Genomic DNA, 10,809 nt, shown 5'->3' on the forward strand with positions numbered 1-10,809 from the left:
TACAGATGGAGGTGCTGAGTTGGGAGGGGAATTACAAAGAGACTGGGTTATCTACACATACTCTAAAGACATAGTGAATTCATAGGAAAGATGATAAAAATAATAGAACAATGAATGTGTTTCTCTTTTGGGGGTTTCAGAATACACATGTCAGCAATGTCAATTGTGTGATTACTGCAAACATTGAAGAATGCATAGTCATCCCAAAATCTTAGAATCTTATGAGATAATCTTATGAAACACACCTTTACCTACCTATCTTCCCTCCTTCCTCCCTTCCCTTCCCTTGCTTTGTTTTCTCCCACTCTCCCTCCTTATTCCTTCCCTCCTCCTTCCTTCATTCCTTCCTTCTTCCCACTCTTCTTTGTCTTTCTTTCTTAAATTAATGAACATAATGTTATTAGAACAAGATCTGACATGTAATAAGCATTCAATAAATTGCATACATCATTACATTATTAAGTCTTTAAAATACAATGTAAAGAATCTTTCACTATCCCGATGGAAGCAGAATAAAGAAACACGTCGACAGTTTGATATTTAAAGATCTTTGGTAATGGTCCACACCGTGGTAAGCATCGTGCCAAATGTTAAAATAAACCTAAACCAGTCATCTGAAGAAATTTACTTTTTTAACCTATGTGGTTATAAAATTTAAGAATTTAAATATTCATAAATGAAATATGTACTATGTATTATGTAATAGGATATGTTATATGAAATATATAATAGAATAGAAATATATACAAATTATTCTAGTTAATACGTTTGTGTGCATGCTTATATATGTTAACAAGAAAAATAATTTTTTATCTGTATAAACTATTTAAAAGAAATAACTCATGGATTAAAAAATGGTCAATCTCTGACAAATACAAGTTTTCAAACTGGGGCTTTTGTGGGGGTTCTTTTCTTCTTTAAGTCTGAACTGAACAGAACTGGGCTTTCTAAATGGCTAAAATTAACCACTAATCATATGGCTAGTTTATCTTTTCCGTCTGTTTTCTATCTAAATTTGATTCATCATTTTATGATTGGCTAAGGAGAATATTCTTTATGAAGTCCCCTCCTGTAATAAGATGGCTTTCTCTCCTGAAAGCTGATAGCCATTACAGACTGTTCTTCACTTATAATTAAACAAATATTACCTCTATATACACACACATATACCCATACACATGTATACACACATAGAAACATATACAAAAAATAAAATGTTCTTGTCTTCTAAGCAAAGTTATACATTTCTTTAATGGGGCTTTTTCGTTTCTTTACTCACAGCAAATAACCAAGTTCCTAGCATATCACAGGCATTAACTGAAAAATTTAGGACTTATCTAAGACTTACTCCATTTCTCTATTTTCATATTTAATTAGTTTAAGGTGTGTGGTCACTTTTACTTCTCAAACATCTGTCAAAGCAGATTCACCATCTTTATTGCTATTGCCATTGTGTTACATTTTTATGCCATCTCTTCTTACAAGGACTATTTCTACACATCTAATTGGACCCCCGATCTCTTTCTAGTCTGTCATGCAGGCCACAGATAACATTCTAGAATAATAAGGGTATAATTCTAAATTGTAAATCTGCTCATATTTATTCTCTCATATATTAGTAAGAAGATATAAGATAAAAATCCATTTCTTTTTCCAACAATAGGGAAGATAGGTTTTTCTGCTCCAGGGCAATCTAGCAACTTTGGTCCTAAGTACTTTGCTGTTCACTGTTCCTTAGGGTGCCTCTTCATTCATATCACCATGCCTTTATTCCTGACAACAGGAAGAGAGAAAAAGAGCATGGAGATTAGGCAGCTCCCTATTAAGACCTGACCTATAATTTGCACACATATCTGCTCTTTACTTTTGATCAGAACTTAATCACACAGCAAAACTCGAATGCTAGCAAAGTTAAGGAATACTGTCTCTAGCTGATGGCCATTCCATTTTCGTAAGAAAAAATCATGAAAAGATGAGTATCCTTTTTCTCATGCACAAAACATATCCCCCAAAATACTGACACGCTCTAGGAAAATAGCTCAAAATCCTATTCTGTACCCAGCTCAAAGTCAGTCCCGGATCTCTGAATGAGCGTCTTTCCAGTACATCAAATGTGGCTCCTTGTGTTACAGCAACTTGTACGTAAACACATGGATTTATTTGCTCGCCTATATGCTCAATATATAACAGTAGAGTAGGAGCAGAATAATGACATTATTCATTCAGAAAAAGAGGAATGAAGAATACATAATAATCATTCTTCTATAGTAGTTATCAAATTGTACTTGGCAAAAATTGTGAAGATCATTCTTTGGCAACTCCTAAGTCCATCTGCCACTTTAATTTTTGCATGCTGTACATAACTTTCTCTGCTTTGGATTCATGGTCCTGGGCTCTGCCCTTTGGAAGGATCTCCTCATTTATTATTTTCTATGGCCATTACTAATGTTGGTATTGGAAGGTATGCCCTATTAAGGCCTGCCCAGCTTTGTGCTGGCACAGAATTTATAGTACTAATTTTTCTTTGGGGCTTGAAAGGACATAGACGTTTTCTAGCCAGGATGTGGTTTCTTTGACCACATGCTTCAACTTTGTAGGATTTTTTTTATGCTTCCAGTTAGTTTCTTGTACCAGTACCTATAGACAAATACTTCTAGACATGGTTTTTACATGGTTTGCATCTCTATGTTCCAGAATATCCTTCTCCTTCAGGCTATTTGTGATTACCTTAATGTGATCTCTACCAATATATTCTTAAAAATGGAACAACATGAATCTAATACTTGCCACTAGGCTAATTCCCGTTAGCACTGGGTAACAAGGGACATTTAAATGGAAACTCTGAAACAAGCTTGAGGCCTCAATTGTCATGCTGTTGGAGGTTAAGCAGTGGTGGTCATTACAACACTGAAAAACCCCACATAATTTAATCCTTGGTCAGTTTATATTGATATGATCAGAAAGAAGTCTCTACAGTAGGACAATATTCCTTGCTCTTTCTGCTTGAAATTAATTCCTTTCTGAGCTCATATTTATCATGTTACCTTGTTAAGAGCTACAGAATTAAAAGCAACAAACAGATATATTCTAATATATATTTTTTCCCTTTAAGTGTCAGGATACATGTGCAGAATGTGCAGGTTTGTTACATAGGTATACATGTGCCATGGTGGTTTGCCGCACCTATCAACCTGTCATCTAGGTTTTAAGCTCTGCTTGCATTAGGTATTTGTCCTAATGCTCTCCCTCCCCTTGCCCTCCACCCCCTGGCAGGCCCCAGTGTGTGTTGTTCCTCTCCCTGTGTCCATGTGTTCTCATTGTTAATGCCCACTTATGAGTGAGAACATGAGTGTTTGGTTTTCTGTTCCTGTGTTAGTTTGCTTAGAATGATGGCTTCTAGCTTCATCCATGTCCCTGGAAAGGACATAATCTCATTCTGTTTTATGGCTGCATAATATTCCATGGTGTATATGTGCCACATTTTCTTTATCCAGTCTATCATTGATGGGCATTTGCGTTGGTTCCAGGTCTTTGCTATTGTAAATAGTGCCGCAATAAACATACATGTGCATGTGTCTCTATAGTAGAATGATTTATAATCCTTTGGATATGTACCCAGTAATGGGATTGCTGGGTCAAATGGTATTTCTGGTTCTAGATCCTTGAGGAATCGCCACACTGTCTTCCACAATGGTTGAACTAATTTACACTCTCACCAACAGTGTAAGAGCTTCTGCACAGCAAAATAAACTATCATTAGAGTGAACAGGTAACCTACAGAATGGGAGAAAAGTTTTGCAATCTACTCATATGACAAAGGTCTAATATCCAGAATCTACAAGGAACTGAAACAAATTTACAAGAAAAAAACAAACAATGCCATCAAAAAGTAGGCAAAAGATATGAATGGACACTTCTCAAAAGAAGACATTTATGTGGCCAACAAACATATGAAAAAAAGCTCATCATCACTGGTCATTAGAGAAATGTAAATCAAAACCACAATGAGATACCATCTCATGCCAGTCAGAATGGGAATTATTAAAAAGTCAGGAAACAATAGATGCTGGTGAGGCTGTGGAAAAATAAGGATGGTCTAATATATTTCTAGCCATTTCTAGAGCTACAGATTCTGTGTAAATGTGACCTGCATTCCAATTGTCATAGGAGGTTATTTTACTTAATGCTCCCCACAACATGAACAGGATCAGAAGATTTCCATTCTGTGCTGTTTCTTTTATTGCTTCCCAGTCCCTGGTTATGAAGCCAGTGTCACATAGGTTAGGATTTTATTCCCCATGCATCTTATTGCTAGTTTTGTTTTTTTTTTATGCACAGGGTATGCACTAAGTTTCTGTAACCAATAGCCTACCCCTCCAAATATAGAGGTTTAAGAAAGTAGATATTAATATCTTTCTTACACAACAATTCGGGAGTTGGTGAATAGTCCAGAAAAAGTCAGGCTTTTCCTTCCAGAATTAACCAAGGGACATAAATTCCTTGTCTTCTTGCTCTGCATTCTTCTCAGGAATGGGATTCATATACATGATTATAGTTGATTCACTATGACCAGCATAACATTACGGTCTTTAGGAAGGGGGAAAGGGAGTGGAGGTGAGCAACTGCTTTTTAAGGCCATCGTTTGAAACTTATACATGTCAATTTTTGCTCATATCCCATTGTCACAAATCTAATTTCATAAATATATCTGGGTAAAGAGAGGCAAAGAAATAGTCTTCTGACTTTTCAGGCAATAACCCACTTTAAAAGGCTAGGGTGTGGGCAGGGGTTTTCTGTTACTGAAGGAAAAAAGAGGGAATAGATATTTCAGAGAAAATTAGTGATATATGAACTCAAATCCTAGTCCTTTCTATTCTATTAGCTCCTGACAAAAATAACAGGATAAAATACAAACTACATAGAATGGTATACCAACATCTCCATAGCCATTATTTTTTTTAACAATAATGCTAGAAGGGTGAAATAGTTTGTCATATGTGTTATTATATTAAATCATTAATTTGTATTTTTCTTCTGCTATAACAATCAAAAGGCAATAACAATAACAACTTAAGTTTCTCTAAAGTTCACAAACAATTTCTTAGTACAAAGTGGTTTGATGGGTTACAATGGATAATTAAATGGATATTTCTCCAGCTTAGTTTGTAGAAGTAATGGTGGAGGGAAAAAAGTTGCCCAAGGTAAGGTGACTTCTATGACATCTGTTTCTATGAGCCATTTATTAAAGCAATTCACCACCCAAAATTATTCTTTGTCTCTGTCACACACATAAGGAAATAAGCCATTATTATTTGTGGTAGTGTTGTGATATAAGTAGCCCTCACTGTAATCAAAATATTTCACCCTGTGTGGAACCTAAAATCAGCAGTTGGAGGGTTGAAGTGGGAGACAGTTGATTCAACTTGTTCTTTGATAAAAGACATTAATGCAATGGAGGAAGTATAAGTTTCCTTTGGTTTGAATAAATTTGCCTCAAGATATTGCACTTTGTTACATTCCACTTTCAGGCAATGAACCCTGAAATATATGTGGCACAGTCTTTTATAGAATGCTTCTTTGCTGTGAAAAGTGGAATTATTCTGTCTTGTTATTAAGAATATTATAAATGTCCCTCTAGGAGCAGAAGAGCATGTGGCTTAAAATTTACCTTGGTTTAGAAAACATGCATTACTGGTGTTCCTGATTTACACTGCTGTTTACATTTTTAAATTACTAAATTCTCTCCATTATACTCTCCTTTAGATGTGTGTGTATATATATAATTTATATACATACTATATATGTGTGTGTATATATATAATTTATATACATACATACATATATATGTGTGTGTATATATAAATATATATAATGACAAGTTTAGAATTTTAACTATGTTGAATCATGTAGAAATGAGATTTTTAAATATAAGCCTGTCTCAAGTTGTCACGGGATCCTTAGGATGTTGCTTTACCAGCTGGAAATGTCTGTGGCCAGTGGCCCCTTTGCCCAAGTTTTGCTTGGGCCCGCTGGGCTTGTTCTGCCCACATGGGCTGGCAGACTGTGCTTGGCTTTCACTACCAACCTAGATCCCATGCCTGCCAAAGGTAAGCCAGGCACAGAATGAGGGGGTATGTGAGCAAGCAAGTGTGGGGTCTGGCTACTGTGCACAGCCAGGCACGCTGGCTGTGGTGGGGCAGGCAGCTACAGGCACCAGCACTGGTGCCAGCACCAGGGAATGCAGTGGTGCCCAGAAACTTGGAGATACAAGGAACTGCAGAGCCCCAAAGACAGCGTCACTGCCCTGGCTTAGGGAGCTCCTAAGTCTGGGCTCCCTGAAGGGCTGCAGCTCTTCTCTCCTCCTCTCTTATTTTTCTCATTGCCTGTAATGTAATGAGGCAGGGAGGTGTTTCAGCCCTGTTTGTGTTACAGCTCTTTCAGTCTGGCAGGTCCCAATTTCTTGTCCCACATCCAGGAAGAATGAGGTACATGAACAATTGGAGGGTGAGCAAGGCAAAGAGGTGCTTTATTAAGCAACAGTACAGCTCTCAGGAGACCCAAAGTAGTTCTCTCTTTCTTCAGGAAGATTGTCCTGATGAGTGCAGCTCTCAGCAGAGAGGAGATTGCATCAAGTGTGTAGCCCTCCCTAGAGAGGAGTCTGAGACTGGATAGCTCCTTTCTGCAGGCAGGTCCTCCTGATGAGTGTACAGCTCTCAGCAGAGAGGAGGCCCACAGTAGGTAGCTCTTCTCCACAGGCAGGATGTTCCATCATCTACCTGAATCTGGCTGAGTCCAGGGTTATTATGGGCTTTAAATGGGAGGAAGTACATGCTGATTTGTCTATGGGAGGCTATGGGTGGGCCCTGAAAAAGCACCATATCTTCTCACTTTGGTTCATGGAACTGGCAGCCTAGCTCCCAGCTCCAGGTCTTCTCAAGCCTGAAGTTGGGGCTTCACCAGTGACCTGTGCTTTTCTGTCCAGGAGCCTGTCTGCCTCCCGCCACCATCAGCCTGCCATCCCCAGTGCCCAGGCCATTCCCCATGGAGGGGAACCTGCAGGCCTATGCTGAGCTGCCCTCAGGCCACTTCAGCCTCTCTCCCATGCTCATTGCTGCCCAAAATCCAGAGGTAGCCGAGGCAACAGGAGGGTGGTGTGTCAGCACCACCCCAAGTGTGTGCACACCTGGACAGCACCCAAGGTTGGCCACAACTTTGCTCCAGAATCGAAGTGGGTTCTGGGAGCTGGGAGAGGCCAGGCAGTGGGAGCAGGCACTTTCAAGCCTGCAGGGCAGAGGGGCTTCCCAGGCCCCCAAGAGCACAGGGATGCCTGGATCCGCAGCCATGGCCGGGTGGCTGCAACTGTGACTGGGAGCATGGACCCGGCTCCTACCCTGCCAACTCTGAAAGAGGCAGGGCTCCCGCCTGTTCCCAGCTCCCACGGACTCCACAGAATGTACAGCCATGGCCGCGGCTCCCCCCACTGCAGCTGGAATCTTTGCAGCAGCCGCTCCAGACAGTCCACTGCTGCATCAAAGTCATTGAAGTTAATGTTGAAAATGTTAGGTTTTTATGCACAATTAACAGATAAAATTCAAGATTACTTTTGCTATATTCAAAATCCATTCAATATATAGTTTTAAATGTTAATTGAATTTACAGTTTTCTCAGGAGTTAATGGAATTCTTGTATCAAAAGTAAAATACCTGAGTCAAAGGAATTTTATTAATATATTCAACAAAAGAAGTCGTGTAAGCTTTATTAATCAACAACTACATCACAGAAAACATTCTGGAAATTTTAACTTTTACTATTTGTTAACATGCTGCATTTTTTTTTCTTTTTTTAGAAATGGGCTCTTGCTATATTTGGCCTGACTGGTCTTGAACTCCTGGACTCAAGTGATGCTCCTGCCTCGACCTTCCAAAGTGCTGGGACTACAAGCATAAGCCACTGTGCCTAGCTACTTGCTGTGTTTTAAAGGTATGGAGTACTGGGACTGTAATTACTTTCATGGATTTTGAGGTTTTCTTTAGAAAGCATCATGTCTTTATATTATTTCTGACTCTTTTGAATACTAAAGGAAAAATGACAAAAATGATTTTATTTGTAATTAATTTTTATTTTTTATATTAACACGTATATATTTTAAATGCAAACTTTTGTTTAAAAGCTTATAACAGAGGATTATTTCGGTTCTCCATTCCCCTCTTTCACACAAGGAAATTGGATTCTGCTTTTCAGTCCACTGCTTTCAACCCTTTTAAAAAATTGTTCAAAAGAGTGGCTGGCTTTTACTTTTCTATTTATTTATAATTTCAATGTTCCTATAGTCAGTCATTAATATTATTTTGATATTATCTATTGATTCTTTGTTATTATTACAGTTGTATAGTCCCACATATTATTTTCGAGAACCCCTAGATTTATTTCTATTCATTTAATCTCACTTTTTGTCAAGCCATCTTTTAAGAGTTTTTCAAGAAGGGTACTAGGGAATAAATTTTTGATAATTCATTTTTCTGAAATTAGCTTTATTTCTTTCTTTTCCTAGGTTTAAGGTTTCTGTAGTTTTAAGGTTTTAAGATTAAAATAATTTCACCTCAGACTTATGAAGGCAGTGCTCCAGTCAAACCTGATTCCCATACTGCAGTTTCAGAGTGAGAGAGAAGGAAGAAGGAGGAAGGAAGGGAGGGAGGGAGGGAGGGAGGGAGGGAGGAGGGATCAAACTTGATTCTCAATGTTGTTGAGGAATTTAACACTGTACTTGATTCTTTTATCATGATCTTGTTTTTACCCTGGAAAATTCTGGAATTGGCTGCTTATTCTTGGATATCTAAACTTTAAAAATTATATTAAATCCTGCATTTGTTTTTATTTTGTAATATTTGAACTTGGAAGCCTTTTTCTATCTTGAGTTTTATGTCCTCGAGTTCCAGTAAATATTTTTGTAATATTTTATTGGAAATTTCCTCTAACTTTGTGAATGCTTCCTTAATTTTCTAAAATTTCTATCTTCTCAACTCTTCACTTTATTATACTCTTTGGGAGATAAACTTCAACTTGCAACCTGTCGCTAATTTTATCAAATTTCAGCTTTCATGATTTTAAGTGCTGATTAATATTTCTTATTTTCTATCATTTCTTTTTGTAGAAGCTCATTCTTTTTCACAATGCAATATATTATATTATCCCTCTGATAATTAAACTTTCTTTGAAATGCTCTCTGCTTAATGTTTCTCACAGTTTGCACTATCTTCTCCCTTTATTTAGAGTCTTTCACTTCAAAATGTCTGATGACTTTTTAAAATTAAGTATCTAGAAAGTTGACAATTTCTTAAGGGTGAGCAAACCAACCCCAAAGGTAGCAGAAGACAAGAAATAATCAAAATCAGAGCCAAACTAAAAAAAAAAATGGGACTCAAAAAACCATCCAAAAGATCAAGGAATCCAGGAGTTCGATTTTTGAAAAAATAAATAAGATAGGCCACTAGCTACACTAATAAAGAAGAAAAGAGAGAATACTGAAATAAAAAATTAGAAATGACAAAGGAGATGTTACCACTGACCCTACAGAAATACAAATAATCCTCAAAGACTACTACAAATACCTCTGTGCACACAAACTAGAAAACCTAGAAGAGATGAATAAATTCTTAGACATATATACCCTCCCAAGACTGAGCCAGGAAAAAATTGATTCCCTGAACATACCAATAATGAGCTTCAAAATTGAATCAGTAAAAAATAGCCTACCAGCCAAAAAAAGCCTGGGACCAGATGGATTTACAGCTGAATTCTACTGGATGTACAAAGAACAGCTCATGCCATTCTTATTGAAACTATTTCAAAACATTCAGATGGAGGGATTCATCCCCAACTCATTCTGTGAGGCCAAAATCATTTGTATACCAAAACCTGACAGAGACACAATAGAAAAAGAAAACTTTGGGCCAATAACTTTGATGAACACTGATGCAAAATATCTTCAACAAAATACTGGCAAACTGAATACAGCAGCACATCAAAAAGCTATCTAGCACGATCACTGGGATGCAAGGTTGGTTCAACATATGCAAATCAATAAATGTGATTTATCACATAAACAGACCTAAAGACAAAAACCACGATTATTTCAATAGATGTTGAAAAGGCTTTTGATAACATTCAACATCACTTCATGTTAAAACTCTAAAAAAAAACCTAGGTATTGAAGGAATATGCCTAAAAATAATGAGTCTTCTTATTATGACAAACCCACAGCCAATATCATACTGAATAAGCAAAAGCTAGAAGCATTCCCCTTGAAAACTGGCATAAGATGAGCATGCCCTCTCTCACCACTCCTATTCAACATGGTATTGGAAATCCTGGAAATCCAAATAGGAAAAGAGGATGTCAAACTATCCCTGTTGGTAGATGACATGATTCTATATCAAAAAGACCCCATAGTTTCAGCCCAAAATATCCTTCTGCTAATAAACAACTTCAGCTGCTAATAAACAACTTCAGGATACAAAATCAATGTACAAAATATCACTAACATTCCTATAAACCAACAACTGTCAAGCCAAGGGCCAAATAAGGAGCACAATTCCATTCACAATTGCCACAAAAAAGAATAAAATACCTAGGAATACAGCTAACCAGGGAGGTAAAATACCACTACAATAATTACAAAACATTGCTCTAAGAAATCAGAGATGACATAAACCAATGGAAAAACATTCCATGTTCATAGTTTAGAAGAATCAGTATCATTAAAATGATGATATGGCCCAAAACAGTTTACAGATTCAATATCATTCCTAT

At 37.3% G+C, this 10,809-nt stretch overlaps 1 long non-coding RNA gene across 2 annotated transcripts in view; it reads left to right on the forward strand.

The window, feature by feature from the left end:
* Window positions 1-8,670, forward strand: part of LOC134808127 (uncharacterized) — a 191,510-nt gene extending 182,840 nt beyond the window's left edge. For both annotated transcript variants that reach the window (XR_010150498.1, XR_010150497.1), the window contains exon 3: window positions 7,847-8,670. This is a non-coding gene — a long non-coding RNA (uncharacterized LOC134808127). The remainder of the gene's footprint in view (window positions 1-7,846) is intronic.
* Window positions 8,671-10,809: the final 2,139 nt, after the last annotated feature.

This window comes from Pan troglodytes, chromosome 14 (assembly GCF_028858775.2).
Source record: "Pan troglodytes isolate AG18354 chromosome 14, NHGRI_mPanTro3-v2.0_pri, whole genome shotgun sequence".
In the NCBI taxonomy this organism is placed as follows: Eukaryota; Metazoa; Chordata; class Mammalia; order Primates; family Hominidae; genus Pan; species Pan troglodytes.